The sequence below is a fragment of the Ambystoma mexicanum genome, chromosome 2p (genome assembly GCF_040938575.1).
Source record: "Ambystoma mexicanum isolate Mex_15411 chromosome 2p, UKY_AmexF1_1, whole genome shotgun sequence".
Taxonomy (NCBI): Eukaryota; Metazoa; Chordata; class Amphibia; order Caudata; family Ambystomatidae; genus Ambystoma; species Ambystoma mexicanum.
In genome coordinates this window covers 671,969,898-671,987,863 of record NC_090923.1, presented here as the reverse complement: position 1 = coordinate 671,987,863, position 17,966 = coordinate 671,969,898, and the positions used below count along the sequence as shown (strand labels likewise).

The window sequence follows — 17,966 nt, the reverse complement described above, 5'->3', positions numbered from 1 at the left end:
ATTCGCATGTCGTAGTCTGCGTTCACCACCCGCATAGGTGTAGTGCGCTGACGTCTTGCATCTCTCTGCCATGCCTTTTACTTTAAACACAACCCCAACTACCCCCCCCCCCACCCTCACTGCCCAACAACAGCATGCAGTGCAGCCCCCCACCCAAGAACACAAGAGCCTCCAACCGGGCAGAATCCCACCAAGAGGCGAGGCCCGAAGGACCAGATCCATCGTGGAACAGTCCACTTTCCCACCCAACAGGGGCAAAACATAAGGAGTAACCAAATGAAAACACACATTGCAATTGCAGCGGAGAGCGCTAGTTCCGTGCGGCCGGCAGCTTAAGCATGATGTGGGGCAGCATTGCCGTCCCAGTGATGTTACTGCGGTAGACAGATCTTTTGATCGGCCTCTGAAACCAGAGGACGCCCGCAGGCCAGGCAGCGAAGTAGGAGAAGGAGGGACGCAGGGCTGGCCCCAGGCACTAAGAGGAGTGTAATTCATCTAGGAGCCAGCCCGCAACCCAATGTACGTGATAGGAGGCCATATCTGCAGAGTGAACGAAGACTGGTTGCCATTAACACATCGAAAAATAAGGATCAGTGGACATGATGCGACATTCCGGGCCGTACTGTTCATGATCAGTCACCGCTGGGGGGGTCGTTCCTTGGGCCCTGTAGCGGTATCTGCAATTCGATGAATTTCACCGCCTCGTCTGGGACTGTGAAGAAATATAGCTTGCCATTGTAGGTAATTTTCAGCCTCACCGGGAACAGAATAGCGTAGGGGATGTTGCGCTCCCTGAGCAGTCTCTTCACGCCAAGGAATTGGCGCCTCTCCTGCTGCACAGCAATTGAAAAGTCAGGGAAGATTCTGATAGTGTGGGCCTCAAATCGTAGGTCTCCCTTCTCCTGGGACAGGTGGAAGATGAGGTCCCTGTCGCGATAATTTAGTATCTTATCGATAATGGGCCTGGGAATGTCGCCCGGTCTAGGGCGAGGCGATAGGGCCCGATGGGCTCGCTCCACAGTGAAATACGGTGAAAGATCAGGATTGTCTAGCAGGTCTTTAAGTAGTTTTTCAACTGCATCCTCCATTCGCCCATTAAGGGCGTTCTCGGGAACCCCGAGAATGCGCAAGTTGTTTCTGCGGGAGCGAGACTCCAAATCATCACATTTCGCCTTGACATTTTTCATTTCCCGCGACAGGGAAGCCACAGTGTCTTGGAGCGCATGGATTCCATCTTCGTTGAGCGAAATTCTATTCTCGGCCTCAGTGATTCTGGATCCCGCCTGGCCCACCCGAGTCTTAAGTGAGGCAACATTCGCATTCATGTCATCGAGCTTTTTGTGAAAAGCGACAAAGTTTTTGGCCATGGATTACATTAAAGTGGTGAGATCAGGCGGTGTGAGGGCCCGGGTCAGGCGAGGATGACGCTTGGTCTGACTTAGCTCGAGGGACCGTTTTGGCGAACTTGTCCATGGTGCCCCCGTGTGTAGTGCTCTTAGATCTGGCTGGCATTTGGTCGGCGTAGGTCTGGAAGCTGGAGAGGGACGCTGACGGGGGAGGGCGGTGAAGCGAGTAGGTGTAGGTCTTAGCTGGGCCCTCATCCAATGCCCCTGCCCCAGCCGTGCAGCCAAGCTCAGCAGCAAGGTGGTTTAGGGTGGGTGTCGCTCCTTGGCGGTTGCAGATTATAAGGTGGCCTGGCCTCAGTTAGTTTGTATGGGTGAGCCCCACACTTGGCAGGCTGGTATGTAGTGGGGCCCACATATAGCAGAAGAGGCGCCGCCGGGTCCACAATGAAGGCAGCGCACACAGGCGCACGTGGAATGGGCAGTCGCAGGGAGGATGGGGGAACGCTGCACTCACCACCCCCCCACTCCTCACCTGAATCCCTGGTCCGGGTGGAAACGACTGTCGCAGTAAATATGGGGCCGCGGGCAGCCCGATGAGGGATTCTCCGGAGGGGGGTGAGGGTGGAGGGCGCGCTCCAGCGCAGGCCCAGAACGCGCTATGTCCGCCGCAGCTCACCACCAGGGAGCACCCTTCGCCAGCAGTGTCGGGCTCCCGCGGTGCGCCCTAGGATCCTCGGCGATGTACGAAGGGAGGGGGCCGGGACCGCTCCTCCGGCCATCTAGGCGCGGGGCCAGGAAGGTGATCACAGCGGAGGGGGCCGACGGCCGCGCGCCGGCGAGGCCCACACCTGGCCAGCAGCTCCCAGGGGTCGCAGCTGGGTCCCCTAAGGTCGAAACGGTCCCAAATTCTCACAGAGCACGGCTACGGGTGTGCGCAGTGCCTCAGCGAAGTATCTGTGTCATATAGCAAGTAGGACCGCAGATGTTCAAGGATTAATGCCTACGCCGCACGGAGCCGAGAGGCTAGGCAGCCATCTTGGGCTGCTCCACAGCACCACCCAGCCTCCCCTGCGCAGTCTAAGTTGTGCACCACAGGGATGTGTGTCTCTCTCTCTTCTCTCACCCCCTTCTCCACCACCTACCTCCTTCACACCCAATATGGTGCTCTCTGTCACTCCCATCTTCTCTAACTGCTACTCTATCTCTTACCCTATCCCTCTGACTAAGTCTGGAAGGAAGAAGTTCAAAAGGGACATCCTGGTCTCCTACAGAGGCCTCTGTATAGCTGATACCAACACCAGTGCTTCCGCCAGACAGACTCTCACTGACATCCTCTTTTTCATACCCTCTTCAGACCTATGGACCCTTCATAGGGTCTCTGTTCTCTCTCCTTTTTCCTCCTCTCTCATTATGGTGGCATTAGTGGTAGGTCCTCTTGGCCCCCTTCCACTCCTCCAAGAACATCAGTAATGTCTATCTGAATGGCACCATCTTGATTCAGGGCCCTCAGCCCAATCTCCTCCTTTTTGATAGGCATTTCCTGCGTCTTATCAACTTCCTCCCTTCTCCTCCTTCTGCCACCCCTCTGGCACCCTCCTCTTCCTATTGTGCCCACCCTCGGGCCCCTCTACCACCTCTGCAGGGTGTACCTCAAGCCTGTACCCTCCACTGAATTCTTTCTAATGTGGCAACCTGCTGCACGTCGCTACTCTCAACTCTCGTTCTGCTGTCAAACAGTCCTCTGACATATGTCACCTCCTCAAAGAACTCGACCTAGATGTCCTTGCTCTCACAGAGAAATGGTTTATGGCCAGGTCTGTCACAAGTTTTTGACACCCCTCCCTGTGGGCTACAAGATCCTCTCTGAACCCAGAACCAACCGACCTGGAGGTGAAGTAGCCCTGGAGCTTTCTGGAGTGGGTCCCAGCCTCTGTCATCAATACGCAGACCTACTCCTCCTTTGAATGCCTGGCCTGCAGGGTCTCTATCTCTCCTAGCCTCTCTGTAACTGTGGACGCCATCTACAGGTCACCTGGCCAGGACACCCTCTTCCTCTCTGACTGGGCTGACCTCTCCTCTTCTCTCCTTGCCTATTCTTCTCAACTTCTCCTCAGAGATCTCAACATCCACCTGGATGCTTCTAATCCCTCCTTTGGGCTTTTCCACAACCTCTGTGACACTCTCTCTCTTTCCATTCTGCCCTCTGGTCCCGTACACTCTGCCAGATGTACTTTGGATGTTCTCATCACCTCAGACATCCCCTTCTCTAACTCTCTCACCACTCCTCTCTTTTGTACTAATCACTTTCTACGCTCCTCTCATCTGAAACTCTCTGTCCCTCAGACGAAGCCCCCCCACCAGCACTGCCACCTACCTTCTTGGTCAATCGGGTGGATAGCTCAGTGGCAGCGTGCGCGTCTTGGAAGCAAGACGACACGAAGCAACAACAGGTTCGATCCCCGGGTCCGCGCTTAAAAACCTCTGGGTGTTTAAGCGCGTTATAAATACGTAACTAAAACAAAACAAAAAAAAAACACAATTACGCAACTAAAAAAAAAAACAATTCCTGTAACAGCGCCTCGATGCCTGCGGGCTGTGTGAGCGCTTTATAAATGTAAAATAACAATAACAATCAGCCCATGAAGCGTGTGTCAGTGGATTCCTTTGCCTCTACTTTCTCTGCTCCTCCTACACCTGCGGCTGACTCACACCCTGACACAGCCCTTTCTAATGTGCATCTTTCTTTTTGCAACACCCTGGACATCTTTGCCCCTGTCTTGAGAATCCGGCTGAAGCTCTCCTTCAATTGCAACACTTGGTATGATCCGTCCTTGCCATCCTGAAATGCAAGTGCAGTGTGGCTGAGAGGAAGTGGAGGGCTTCAGGCACATCCTCTGACACAATGGCCTGCCGCCTGCTCCAATGGCAATACAGACTCTGTCCTGTCCAAAAAGAGAGCACACATTCAAGCGTGCATCTCTGCGGCCTCTAACAACACGGCCAAACAGTTTAAAATCTGCAAGTAACTGGCCAATCTTGTTGCAATGTCTACCTCTCCTGTTCCATCCCAGGTCCTCTGTATGGCTCTGGCCTCTCACTTCTCTGCTAAAACTCAGGACATCCTGTCCTCTATCCTCTTCCTCTCTCGGCCCCCCTTTGGTCATCTCTCCCCTTTCTGCTCCTTTCTCCTCTTTCTCTCTGACAACAACTGACAAGGTTTCTACACAAGTCCAATCTATGAAAGTGACGTTCCTCAGGTGCTCCCCTGCTCCTCTAGAACCATCAAGGACCATAATGACACCCTTGCTCCAGCCTTGGTCAATTTCTGTAATCACTCTTTCACCACTGGAACTTTCCCCTATCCCTTTTAGCACCCCCTTGTGCACCCCCCCTCAGGAAACTGTCCGCCGATCCTATCTGCCCGGCAAACTACCCATCTCCCAGTTTACTCTCCACATTGAATCTGTTGGTTGTCTCCATGACCATCAGTCTGGCTTCAGAGCTGCCAGAGGCACATACACTGCTCTCCTAAACATCCATGAAGATCTGCTCTTTAACCTTGATTCTAGCATTCCTTATGTCCTCATCCTCCTTGATCTTCCCTCTGCTTTTGACACAGTCAACCACATCATCAATCGACTCAGTGAGAACCTGGGCATCACAGATCAGACCCTGTAGTGGCCGACCTCCTTCCTCTTGGACCGCCCCTCCAAGGTCCAACTTGGTCCCTTTCTCTCTGCCATCTCTCCCTCTACCTGTGGTGATCCCCAGGGCTCTATCCTCTCACCCTGGTTTTTCTACTTGGACCCTTTCGCCAACCTGATCTCTACCTTCTCCTCTAACTTTCAGTGTTATGTTGATGATACTCCGCTTTCTTTCAAGCTCCCCTCAGCCTCTTCTCCTCTCTTGCTCATTCCTGGCTGTCTTTCTGTGATACAGGATTGGTGCGCCTCCAGAAATCATTGCCTTAATGTCAGTAAGATGGAGATCCTTCTCATTGGGACCCCTTCCCCTGCTTTCACTCTTTCACTCTGGCCGCCCGCCTTGGGCCCTCTTCCTTCGCCTTCCTGCAGGGCGAAAAACCTTGGTGTCCTCTCCGACTCGACTCTCTCTTTCTCTCCTCACATCTCGGATGAGGCCAAGAAGTCTCACTACCAGCTGCACCTCCTCAAAGGGACTCTTCCCTTTCTCACTTTCCCCCAGAAGCTCACTGTCTACAGAGCCCTGGTTCTCTCTAGGCTGGACTACTGAAACAGCCTGTTTCTCAATCTACCTTCCTCTATTCTGTGCCCACTGCAACTAATCCAGAACAAGACTGCGAGACGTATACTTGGCAGGGGTGGACTGGCCTTTAGGGAACTCTGGAGATTTCCCGGTGGGCCTCTGCACCCTGGGCCTCTTTTCTGTGGTATTTCCAAATTTTCTCATAGGAAAAGCATTGGGCTTGCTGAAAATGTGTCATATAGGGCCACTTTGAACTTTATTTCCAGGGCCTCTTTCGGTCCCCAGTAATTATTTCCAGGGCCTCTTTTAGTTCCCAGTCCAGCCCTGATACTTGGCCTCAAGCCCAGGGACCATATCTCTCCAGCCCAGACATCTCTCCACTGTCTTCCAGTGGCTGTAAGGATCAAGTTCAAGACCCTTTGCATTGTTCGCAAGGCTTTCTGGGACCGGGGCTCGCACTACATCCAACACTCTATTCCAAAATACCTTCTTTCTTGAACCCTTCACTCATTTACCCCTAACTCTCAAAGGGTCAGACGCTTCTCCTACAGAGCGTGGGGGTAGATCTCGCTCCTCTGGAGGAATCTCCCTCTAGAATGTCCTCCCTGCTCCTCTCAAACTTGAGCCAGACCACCTGAAGTTCCAGAAGCAGCTAAAAACGTTCCTCTTCTCTTTTGCTTTCTCTCTCTCCCTTCCCTGCTAACCTACCTGACCTACCTGTCTGCTGTACCGACTGGTTGCTTGGCTACCGTCAGAGTCTCACTGGGTACCAGACTATTTCGTGATCAGTCACCCGTACACTGCCTCCGGGCCTACCACGCACTTAGGGGCTGTACCTGCAACCCTACAGTCCCTTGTTCTCCTTGCACTACCCAGAGCCGTGCTTCCCTGGCTGCACTTACTCAGAGCATTGCTGCCCTGTTTTCCCCTCCACTCTCCCTTCCACTTTCCTCCCTCCCTTTCCCCTTGCACTTCTCATTCTCGCACTTGCACAATCTGAATGACACAAGGCCTGGTAAGATCGCTTATCTTGTCCTCCCTCTGTCTTCCCTCCCTTGTCTTGTCACACCTAGAAACACTTGTGTACAGGTGCTTTATAAATGGCTCATATCATAGCATGGATAGTAACATGTTGAAATGAAGGCCTAGATCCACCCCTGTGGGCCACCTTGGATTACATGGAGTCCTTCTTGCTGGCCCTGCACTTTAGGCAGTTGTCCACTGGCTTCTGAAAGATGCAAAATCTTGGAGTCATTGTGGACAGCCAATTAACCCTTTGCTCTGCGAGTAAATAAAGTGGCGAGCTGTTGTTCAATCCAATGCATTTGTGTCCTGCAGGCTTGATTTTAGTTATGCTGTGTATCTAGGGTACCTATATGTCTAGAGCAGTGCCTTCAACTGAGTCAAAATGCCCGTAGTTAGAGAGTCCTAAAGTTTCCTCTGCGAGCTTCAACTACATTGGCACTAACACATTTACTTACACTGGCTTGCTTCTAGTGTCTGGATGCAAACAAATCAACACACTTTGTAAAGTCCACAAAGCTGTTTATCAATATGGCCCAAAATGTATAAGGGACACGTTTAGCAAATACATTGCATGTTATTCGGTATGCTATTCCTAAATATCACTACACAAAATGGAGCAAACACTCCTATAAATAGCAGGCCCTCTCACTCTTGAACTCCATTAGAAAACTGGACACCATGGTCACATTCAGGAAATCATTAAACACCTTCCTTTTTCCAATTTACCGAGTTTCGTCTAGCCTGTATTATCGGTCAGCTATGGATTCGCATAATTATCCACTTAGCACCAGTATGCCCTTTAGGGCTTATCTGTGTTTTATAAAAGGAAATAAACTAAACTAAGCAAGGACCTGCTTTATTGGCGAGGACTCCAAATAAAAGCAAGGTTTGCTTGTTGTTGTACCTTGTGACTACTTATGTAGGTCCTTCCTAAAATGGGGAATGCAAGACCTGCCTTCGAATGTGTTTAAATCTGATACACACACACCATATGTCTTCGGCTGGATCCCTGGCTCTGCTTCTCCAAATCAGATGCCCGCCTGATCTCCAATGGGGCAGAGCTTGATGCCCACTTGGCCTCCAATGGGTCAGAGCTTAATGCCCCCTTGACCTCCAATGGGTCAGAGCTTGATGCCCACCTGACCTCCAATGGGTCAGAGCTTGTTAGCGCGATTGTCTGCCATCCCAGGTGTGGATGGTGCACTATCACATATGTGTGCCTGTAGGTGGTGCTGACATAGTGAGTTCTCTCCATCAAATATGCTGATGGATAGTACTCTGCATGACAGCAGTGGTGGCTAACCCATAATGGGATGGCACTTCCACAGCACCTATAATAATAATAATGAAACCTATGCATAGACATCCTGCCACTTCTCCGGTCCATGACAGGCCAGAGTCCAACATGAGCACAACAGGTGCATGTTCAGTGGGTTCTAATGATCAGAAATGTTTCGAAGCCTGAACTGAGGGCTGGGATTAGTCATACAATCTTGGAGGTGAAAAAAAAAAAAAGAAATAACGATCTTGGGCCAGAACCAGAAAAAACGCTCTTCTGCCAGATCTAACTCCTAACACCTGGGAAACAAGAAGAGCCGTGCTGATAAAGGGTTCAGGTGAAGCTTATGGCCATAGTATTGGAATTTGGTCCTCGAAAACTCTGAGCAATAAAGATGTACTCACATCTTACCTCGACAGCTATTGATAAATAGTTGAAAGATTGTAATTCGGGGAGCCTTGCTGCCCAATAATAGAAAGACGTGTGCTTCTGCATTTTGTAATTGATCTTAGTGATAAACTGGGTGCTTTATGTGTCTTAAAATCTTTTCCTATACATCTTGCCTTAGTTTTCCTCACTTTTACACATGCGAAAACACCGGGTTGAGCACAGCAATCTTGTGCTAACCTTATGCATTGATCCTTCGCCCTAAGTTCAAGTGACTTTGCAGCACTAAATCATATCACCCACCCCTGAAGCTGACATCACTAGATGCTTACGCCCCTTTTCACAATGACAATGCACATCTCGTGTCCACCTTCTCTGTCCGCAAGCTATTGACGTGTCTCCATGGAAATGCCAAGACACTTCTTTCCTCAACAAGTAAAAACAGACCCTTTCTGAGCAGACAACATTCCCTTTTCGATCGTTTCACTGTATTTAGTGTTGATCGCCCATGACTTGTTACTGCTCTGTTCAGCTATCTTTCTAGTAAGAAGCCCCACGAACAGGTACTTACTCTAGCACAACTGAGGTACTTTTGTTTTATTTAACTATTTGTCAAATAATACCAACAACACAGCCCTACCATTACGAGCCTGAGTATTCCAGAAGGGGAGCTAATGGAAAGAGAAAGAGAAAGAAGCAGAAATGATGGGGAATCAGATGACAGTTGGGAACGCAGTTGATGGAAATTCAAGGCAGTGCTCCACAGGAATAAAAGGAGCTATGGACACAGAGGGGATGTTCTTTATCCCCCTCTGAAGCATTGTGGCGACAGGACAGCACTGGTAAACCAGTGATGCCTGTAGCCTTATTGAGGGTAGCGTTAGAACAGCTACACTACCATGTGCATGTAACTAGGGAACGCCTCTCAGCAGCTATTGCGGAGGATTGGCTTGTACCGAACCTTTTAGAACACATTGCTTTTTATGTAGTAAATTGCATTGTATGTCAAAAGATTACCACTGGGCACACATTGTGAACAATTAGAGGAGTGATTACTCGACCGAATGGTCCTTTTCAGCATTTACATATCGACTATGTTGCTATGCCGCAAGTATGTAGTGGATATAGGTATATGATAGTGGTGGTGTGCCCCTTTTCAAGATGGATTGAAGCTGGTCCATGTACACACCCTGATGCCACTTGCGCTGCAAGGTTTTTAGTCCGAGAATCTTTCCCAGATGGGGAGTATGTGAGGTGCTGAGATCTGAGAATGGGCCCCATTTTGTTAATGAAGTGTTTGAACAAATCAGTCTATTGCTTAGTATTAAAGGGATAGTGCGCTCAAAAATGTTATTGTCCCAAGCGCTCAGGCATGTGTTTTTAAGCATACTGTGATCGATCGTAAAAAAATGTCCTATGCATCTTACCTTAGTTTTCCTCACTTTTACAATTGCAAACAAAATGGGTCGGCGCTGCCATCTTGTGCTAATCTTATCTGTTGCTGCATCGCCCTAAGTTTGAGTGCCCTTGCGGCACTAAATCATATCACCCACCCCTGAAGCTGTCATCACTATTCTAAACGATATGCTCCACCTATTTTCATTATGCTAGTGGGCACTGTAGCCAAACGCGCGCAGTCATCACCCACGTTACAACATCAGTTAACGCAGAACCCGGAAGATCAACACACACATCCTCTCACAGGGCGTCCCAAATCGGATTTGAAAACAATATTGTTAAAGGAAACATCATTTATCTGCAATTCAGCAAGTGTTTTTATTTACCAAAGAACGCTCCAAATACAACATTATCATGATCCGCTCATTTCGATTAAAGACCAATTGTATGTCCTTGGGTTAGAGCATCAAAACTTTATAATGACGCACATGCTGTTCCTTTCTGGAGAAGATGCGGATTGGACGCACCTTCAATCCCAAGGCTTTGGCCTCAGCTTCTTGCTAGACGTAAATGATGACAGGTTGCTCCTTGTCATTGGTACCGACAAAGGGAATATCGGTCCCGGTCTATTGTCCCACATGAGGGTGATGCAAATCGAGGCGTTTAGGCGTATCTGCCATTGTTGGGTGAAGAAACCGTCGCACGGCAGCTGGAAACTATGGCATTAGCAGAATGGCACAATGTATCTGTGTAGATAACATAATAAAAATATATTTTAGTCGGCGTTCTTTATTCAAATGTATCAATTTATCCTGTAATTCTGCACCAGTTGAAACCTAATAACGAACACAAACCACATATAATGAACACACACAGAGAACATGGGGTAGTATTTGAGACTACGATGTGCATAAAAGTTTAGCGCTGTGAAGAAGGTATAGCGCCCAATGGGATGGAGAAGCTGACGGATAAATGGAATAACAGATAGATGGCATTATAACGGCACTTGGAATATTATATATATCGAAAAGCCAACCAAGTTCCCTTGGAAAATGTTCTGCCCCTGGCACATCCAACATTGATAGCACGCCCTGATATTCCATGGAATGAAGTGGTTTAGATATCACTAGCCTGAATGCAGTTTGTGGTTGCCGCTCGTCGATGAATAATCATCAGAATATGCTGAAACTAATAACCCACAACAATTTCAGTAAGCAATACCGGTCAAAAAATCAAACCTTTACTCATTCCTCTTTAAACTATAAACAAATAACAATTATTAGTAGACCTATAAACAAATGGCGAGTTATGCAATTGGTTTTTTAAATATGGCGCAGTATAAATTTAATCAACTGAAGAAAGTATTTCCTACACTATTTTCATCAAATGGCATATTCGCATGTCGCTTAATTGTTCCATATGCATATAGCACAAATGCCGTTTTTAATCGCAAAAATATTATGGATAGCTGAACTTACATTGGGCCTCATTAGGACCCTGGCGGTAAGGGGTTTGCGTCAGCGTTAGCTGCGCCGACCCCTTACCGCCAACTACGAGTTCCCAAAGCGCCATGGTCATTTTTCCGCCCGCTTTTTGCGGGCGGAGAAATCCATGGCGCTATGGGACCTTGGTGTTAATTACGCCACCGTAATTTACGGTGGCGTAATTAACTCCTTCCCCACTCCCATTATACCCTATGGGGCCGAAATGGGAATGGGGAAGGGTAAATGGGTCAATGGGGACTTACCGCCCCGCCGACCTCGGAATGGGGCGGTAAGTCCACCATCCGCCATGGCGTAAACGGACTTTACGCCATGGCCGGAAAGTCCGTCGATGGCGGAAAAAATCCGCCAGGGTCGTAATGAGGGCCATTATGTTTGGTAGTTCCATTCTATTGACATGACGCAGAGTGTCCCCTCACAACAACGGTTTGCATGAATTGAAACTAAATTTCCCAATGTCCACTTTCAAAATAGTAAATGTTATCATATTAGCACGTATTCGACACCTTGTGTCCTTCGAGCACAGCAATTGTTCCCTTTCATCCAAGGTCAAATAACAATTGATCCTTGTTTTCAGCGTATATGCATAGTAGGTTTCGTTTTTGTGAAAGAATTCACAATAATAAAACATACCGGACAAGACGCGTCAGTGTGAACTGATTTATTTCTTTTATCCCCACAAGCATCATCTCACGAAGTGACCTTCACTCCATGGGAGCGATGAGCCCAGGTGACCAACGTGACATCTGAAATACGCCAAAAAAATAAACAAATTGTTTGCTGGCATCCACCAATGCCGCGCAATCATGAGTACAGTACTTTTTTACCCATCACTAGTGAGGGTTATGAACCTATATGCGACGTCATTCATGACACTGTGCACTTTCTATGGGCATTATCATTCATTCCGGAGTCTTAACGTTTTCGAAGAGCAGACACCTTTGAAGATTTTCTTTTACTTTGGGTAAAGGTTAACCTTGTTAAACCCTACAAGCTATCTCTTGACTTCTTTCCTGAGAGGTATGTATTCATTATGTTGTGAGCATAACAGGGGACAGCCCTCAATTTCACGCTGTCTTCTATAATTTATGCATGTCCATTCAGACTATCTATCCCACCTGAGGCAGCCCTGTGTATGTTCAAGTGAGGCAGGTTACACTGCTTTCCCAAACCAAGTTAGTTGCATTCATGATCCGACTAGGCCTTGTGTCAATCGGCCATGTGAGTGCATCGGGTAAGTGAGGATGAGCGTTAGACAATTTTTCTGATTTGTACCCTGATTTTCTGATGCAGACCTGAGAAGTCGGTAGGCTTGTGCTCAACATTGCAGTAGTGCACGAAAGCACACAATCTCGATGGTCAAGCAAAAAGCGTTTCTTCTTGGGAAGACGGTAGCAAGTCAGAAAGGGGCTGAGGCGATGAAGAATTGGATCCCACTATTCGAGTAGGATGTGCCCTTGGCAGCAGATCAGATATCAAAATGTGAAAAAAGCTGGTGAGTGCAGGCTAACCCAGCCAAATTTGAATTCCTTTACTAGACCCTATCCGTCTACCGTGACTCTGAGCAAGAAATCATATAATCTAATAAACAGATATAGTCTAATAAATGGGACAATACATTTTTTTCTTGTCTTCTGATGCTCATATAATAGGCACGGTATAAACCTATGAATTGTATTCTGGATAACTGTCACTCTAGGGGAGTTGGACGTTGGGGTGTATCATGCAATTACAGTTGCTTTTCGGTCCACAGAGTAGGGGAAGCAATTATTTCAAGTTAGTATTTGACAACAGTTACACTCAAAATAAGTAAAACCGATACTACAAGCCACTGAAAGGCTGGTGCAACCTAAGATTCCTTTTGTGTCTGTCTAAAACAAACCATGATATGGTATGATGATATGATATGGCATTTGTAACGTGTATATGCACAAGTGTTTCAAGGGGCAATGAGGCAAGGGAGGGGGAACGGAGGGAATACAGAGACAACGATCTTACTAGGCCAGGTGACATTGAGATCACACAAGTGCAGTGTAGGGGTTCAGGGGAAAAGTGGAGGATTAAAAGGGGGAGGGGGCAGTGCATAAAATAAACAGTGAAAATAAATAAAGACAATACATAAAAAGTGTGGCCAGCTGGTGGCAAGTGCAAGGGGAAGTGCAGACATCAGGTAGGGAGTTAGGGGGGTGTAGGGATACAGAAATAGATTATGTGAGTCCAGATGGAGGACAGGAAGCATCCAGGTGGATGTTAAAGTCCCCATGAAGGAGAAGTTGAGTGGTCGAGACCAGGAGGGAAGAGGGGAGGTCTGCCCACTCATAGTGGAAGGAGGAGATCTGACCAGGTGGCAGATAGATGGTAGCCACAGTAAGGGAATGGCCAGGAGAGAGAGAAGCTACAGACGAGGCATTCTAAAGATGAGGAGACCAGGATGTCCTTTTTAAACTTCTTCCAACCAGATTTAGTGAGGAGAGAAGGATAGTCGATAGAGAAGCAGTTAGAAAAGATAGGAGAGAGAGTGAGCACCATAGAATAGGTAGGGAGAGGAGAGAAGGGAAAGGCTGAGGGAGGTAGGCGGGTAGAAAACAAGTGAAGGACACAGGAAGGGATTCATGCAAAGTAAAACCCAGAGTTACACCGTATGGCAACCTAGCAACAACACGCATTTACTGGCAAAATGTTGACAAAGAGGATACATTTGAAAAGACAATTTGGATGCTATGGAAAGCTATGTAGAGCTATGGAGAAATACTCTGTCAGTATGTAAAAAGGTGCCTGCTCGCCGAGGTGTTTGAAAAAAATAATACACCGCCAATGCAAAATGTTCTTTTACTTATGGGGTTGACACAGGTCAGGTGATTGATCAATGCTATGAAAACCTTAGCCACCATAGGCCATCAATGCCAGTGCCATGCACTGCATGTGTGGATGTGGTTTGGGTCTAGCCGAGGGTTTGACAGACACCAAGCATCAGTGTACTTTGGACTGATGGCAAATATCCATTTGTCTATCAGTATTTCAGAAACCCAAATGGGTAGTGCAGCAGCGATGTGCTAGGGCAATTCTATTCAGAAATATATCATCAATAGCAACCACAGACATTTGTCTTATCAATCGAGGACTAGTAATATAAATGAAGGGAAGGTAAAAGATATACATTAATGAATCATGCACCTAATGAAATCTGCATAATGAAACACTTTTTAATACTTTATAGCATTGTTATTCATAGTAATAGCATTTGATTGTTGATGTACAATGTCCAAAACATTGGGGAACATATCGAAAATGTTGTTGTGAACACATTATGAACACAGCTACAAATCATTTAAATCTGAAAGTCATCTTTTCAATAAGTTCCGCTTTCGGTTGACAGGGCTCATTAGCAATGTTTTGTGGGATTGTATGTCTCCTAGGAACACATTCTGGATCTATTCCATGAGTATGCATGGCCAAAAAAGTTAATGTCAGATCTTTCACAAATTCGAATTCCATTTCCTGGTATATTTGCTTGGCCACCCACTGTTTACCTCTTTTTGAAAAGGGCAAGAGGAAACAAAGCATCCCGAAGTTTCCGGCAGTTTTCGCTTGTTCCCTCCCAACGTTCTCATTGTGCGCAAGTACAGCTATTATTGTTCTGGCATTCATACCGTCTATGCCGAAATGCAACCTTTTGGGCCTGTACTTTAGGCACATATTATGGAACACCTCTAAATCTCTGCTATGACAGAATTCTGTGAGTCTCTTCAGGTCTCTAGAAAGAGTTTTATTGTACATGATCTTCTCAGGGGCTTTGTGTGAAGGTGAACATGGTACCAACCACTTCTTCTTGTGTTCCTGCTACCTTGATAAAGGGCTGTGTGCACATTTGTGAAAATGTTGGTTTTCTGTCCATGAGTGCACGTGGGAACAATGGTGCATCAATGAACGCCATTTTTCAAGTAGAATGTCTTCAGACCCATCACAAGTTTTGGGGCTCCACCAAAGATGGTTGCTGATAGACTGGCACCACTTTAAAATAGTTTCCAACCCCTTTTTTTACCAGCAGCTGTGATTTTTTTATTGACTGATTTGGCAACGTGCCATACATCAAATTGATGACGAATGTGTGGAAACTGCTCTCTCATGGCCTTGGCTAGGGAAACATGCTGGTCAGTGGCTATGAAGTCGATGTGTATTCCCCTCGATTGAAGATGTTCGACGGATTTGATGAAACCATGTTTCTCCATGACAACAGAAGAAGTACATTCGGACACCTGCACAATCACCAAACTCACAATTGTTTTACTTTCCATGTCTTGAAAGTGGTATGTGCAGTACTTTGCTGAAAATCCAAGGCTGTCACACTGTCCGTCACTAGCTAGCCAGAACCTTTTGCCAGAGAATGTGCTTTCAATTGACATCTGTTCAATTTTCCAGGCTTGACTAATAGCGGGGAATAAGAATTCCCTTTGATATTTGTAGTACTGGGTTTTAGCAAGGAAATTAACAGAAACTGGAAATCTTACCGAAAGTCAACCCGCAGAAAGGTAAAGCTGCTGAACATAGTAGATTTCCAGCTGGCACTTTTCCCAACATCCATTGAGCGGACCATGAAAATATATTATAGAGGTCGACACAGCTGGCTTGGATTTTCAGGTTAGTGGCTTGTAATACACCAGACACATTTACCAATGGCTTGCCTGCATATGTTGCCCAACAATGTATGGACACATTTCAGCATCTGTGCAATCTCTAGCAGTCATCTGTCGAATACATGTATTTTTGCTCCTTTTATAGCCAATTGTCTGGCATGAATGTGGTTTGTGACTCAAGTGTGGTGGACAAATCACCCAAACTAGGCAAACTGAAGTTGAGATCTTTAGCAAGTTCCTCAGTCAATTGCATTGAAGCTTCACTCTCTGTTAGTTCAGGTTGTGATATTTGCACACAAATTGGAGAAACAGGTAACATCGAATGTTTCTTGGGTGGAAAATGTTTAGCGGGTGTAGATTGTGTCAAGGGGTCTGTGAGAATGGCAATGCATCTTCATTTGATTCAGTTTCATCTTGTCCAGCTGTCACATGGTAGCAATGGTCCATGGACACTTTGCACAGACCACCGGTCACATTCCTATCAGTTTCCGGCCATTGGGCATAAGCATCACAAGTCTGATTATTGACTGGACCACGCTGTGCCCCAATTAGTAGTTGCTCCATTGTGAAATATGTTTGGATAGCAAAATCTTTGCTTTCATTGGTTGTCTGTGTCTTTATACTTCTATGTCTTCTGGGCCTCTAAGAGATGTGTTGAAAAACAGGCTCAATGTATAGTACACATACAGCAGATACCACTTTAAAAACAAAAACATTATATGAATAAAACACCAGCCTAAACACTTCTACAAAATCAATTTGTTTGTTTGTGACCCTTGTTTTATTTGTTTTCTTTTTAAACCCAGGCTGCCAGAGGCCCAACAGGCCAAGTTTCATAAACCCAGCCAGAGTCAAGAGAAGGAGCGGAATCAAAACTCAACAAAGAGCGGCTCATGCCTAGGAAATCGAGGTCATCCAGAGAAAGGGAGGAGAGCGTCCGCTAACAAGACTCAAACTTCAGAGCATACCAGCCTGCCCCATGAAGGTCAAGATAAGGGGGCCCATGCAGGTGACGAGGCCGAAACAGAATTAAATACACTAAAAGCTGGAAACTGAAGCAGATTCATGGTGAACTAACACGTGATCAGCCAGGCGTGAAGAGGTACCACCGCCTGATGTCACCCAGAACCCGAGGATGCCATAACTTTTCCTGATAAGAGGCTACAGTTTCGAGGCCATACCCAGCCAACTAATTGATACATAGCCCAAGATACTAATTGATGGAAGGGAGGCAGGCTGAAACTTGCGACACCAGGCACCTGGGTGTCCATTCTGCATGCTGCTAATTAAAAGTAGAGATTTATGCCTAGGGGTGTAACCTGCCCAATCACAATGGACCAAGTTATCTAGGGTCCTATATATTGTAGAAGCAATGAGACGTTGTACTTGTAGTGATGTCTATCACGTGTGATGTAGAGGGAAGGGCGTAGACACCCACCCGATAAGAATTATCCAATCCGCATGCTCTATTATCATATACAGATATAGCACCTATACTTAAGTTACCTTTCCTAACCAATTATATTGCATGTCGAGTTTTTTGTAGAATTAGATGTCAATGATGACGTGTTTTATGCATAAAGATTGCTGTTCAACTGATGTTCGAGGAAGTTGGAGCAAGACAGGTGGTCGCAATGATGCTGATTCCCAACTGCTTCCCTGTTTGATGTACTTGTCATTAAACAGACTTCCCTTTCCCTTGTCCTCATTATTGAGTCGTGTTGGAGTAAGTGAATCCTGTACCCATCCCTCACGTGGTGCAGCTATCTTGTCTTACAAGTACTAGAGGGTGAGCACTGACCTATGGGCCCGTCATGGATATCTTGTCCTCTTTTACACTTGGTAGCGTGAGGATGGTTTCGGCCATCGAATTATGGATTATTGATTAATATAGTTGTAAAACACCTATAGACTGACGGCACAAAGTAATTCTAGGCCTTCAGCAATATCATGAGTCCTTTCGCCATTCTGGCTGAGTAGGCTGAGAAGCTTCCCGTGGACAATAATAGTGTAAGTCCATAAAAATCTCAGTTGGTCTGAAGGAACCCGCTTTTCCAAGCATAACCCTTCTCATTCCCATGGGCAGCCAATCGGAGGAAAAGACCGCAAGAGGCTGAAGAGGAAGGGGCAGTGATCCCGAAGCTCCAGAGAAGAAAAAGATGCGATCGGT

At 46.8% G+C, this 17,966-nt stretch overlaps 1 long non-coding RNA gene across 1 annotated transcript in view; it reads left to right on the top strand.

Annotated features, from left to right (window-relative positions):
• LOC138566681 (uncharacterized) overlaps positions 1-17,492 on the top strand; it is a 101,739-nt gene extending 84,247 nt beyond the window's left edge. The window contains exon 2 of the long non-coding RNA XR_011301990.1: positions 16,603-17,492. This is a non-coding gene — a long non-coding RNA (uncharacterized lncRNA). The remainder of the gene's footprint in view (positions 1-16,602) is intronic.
• Positions 17,493-17,966: the final 474 nt, after the last annotated feature.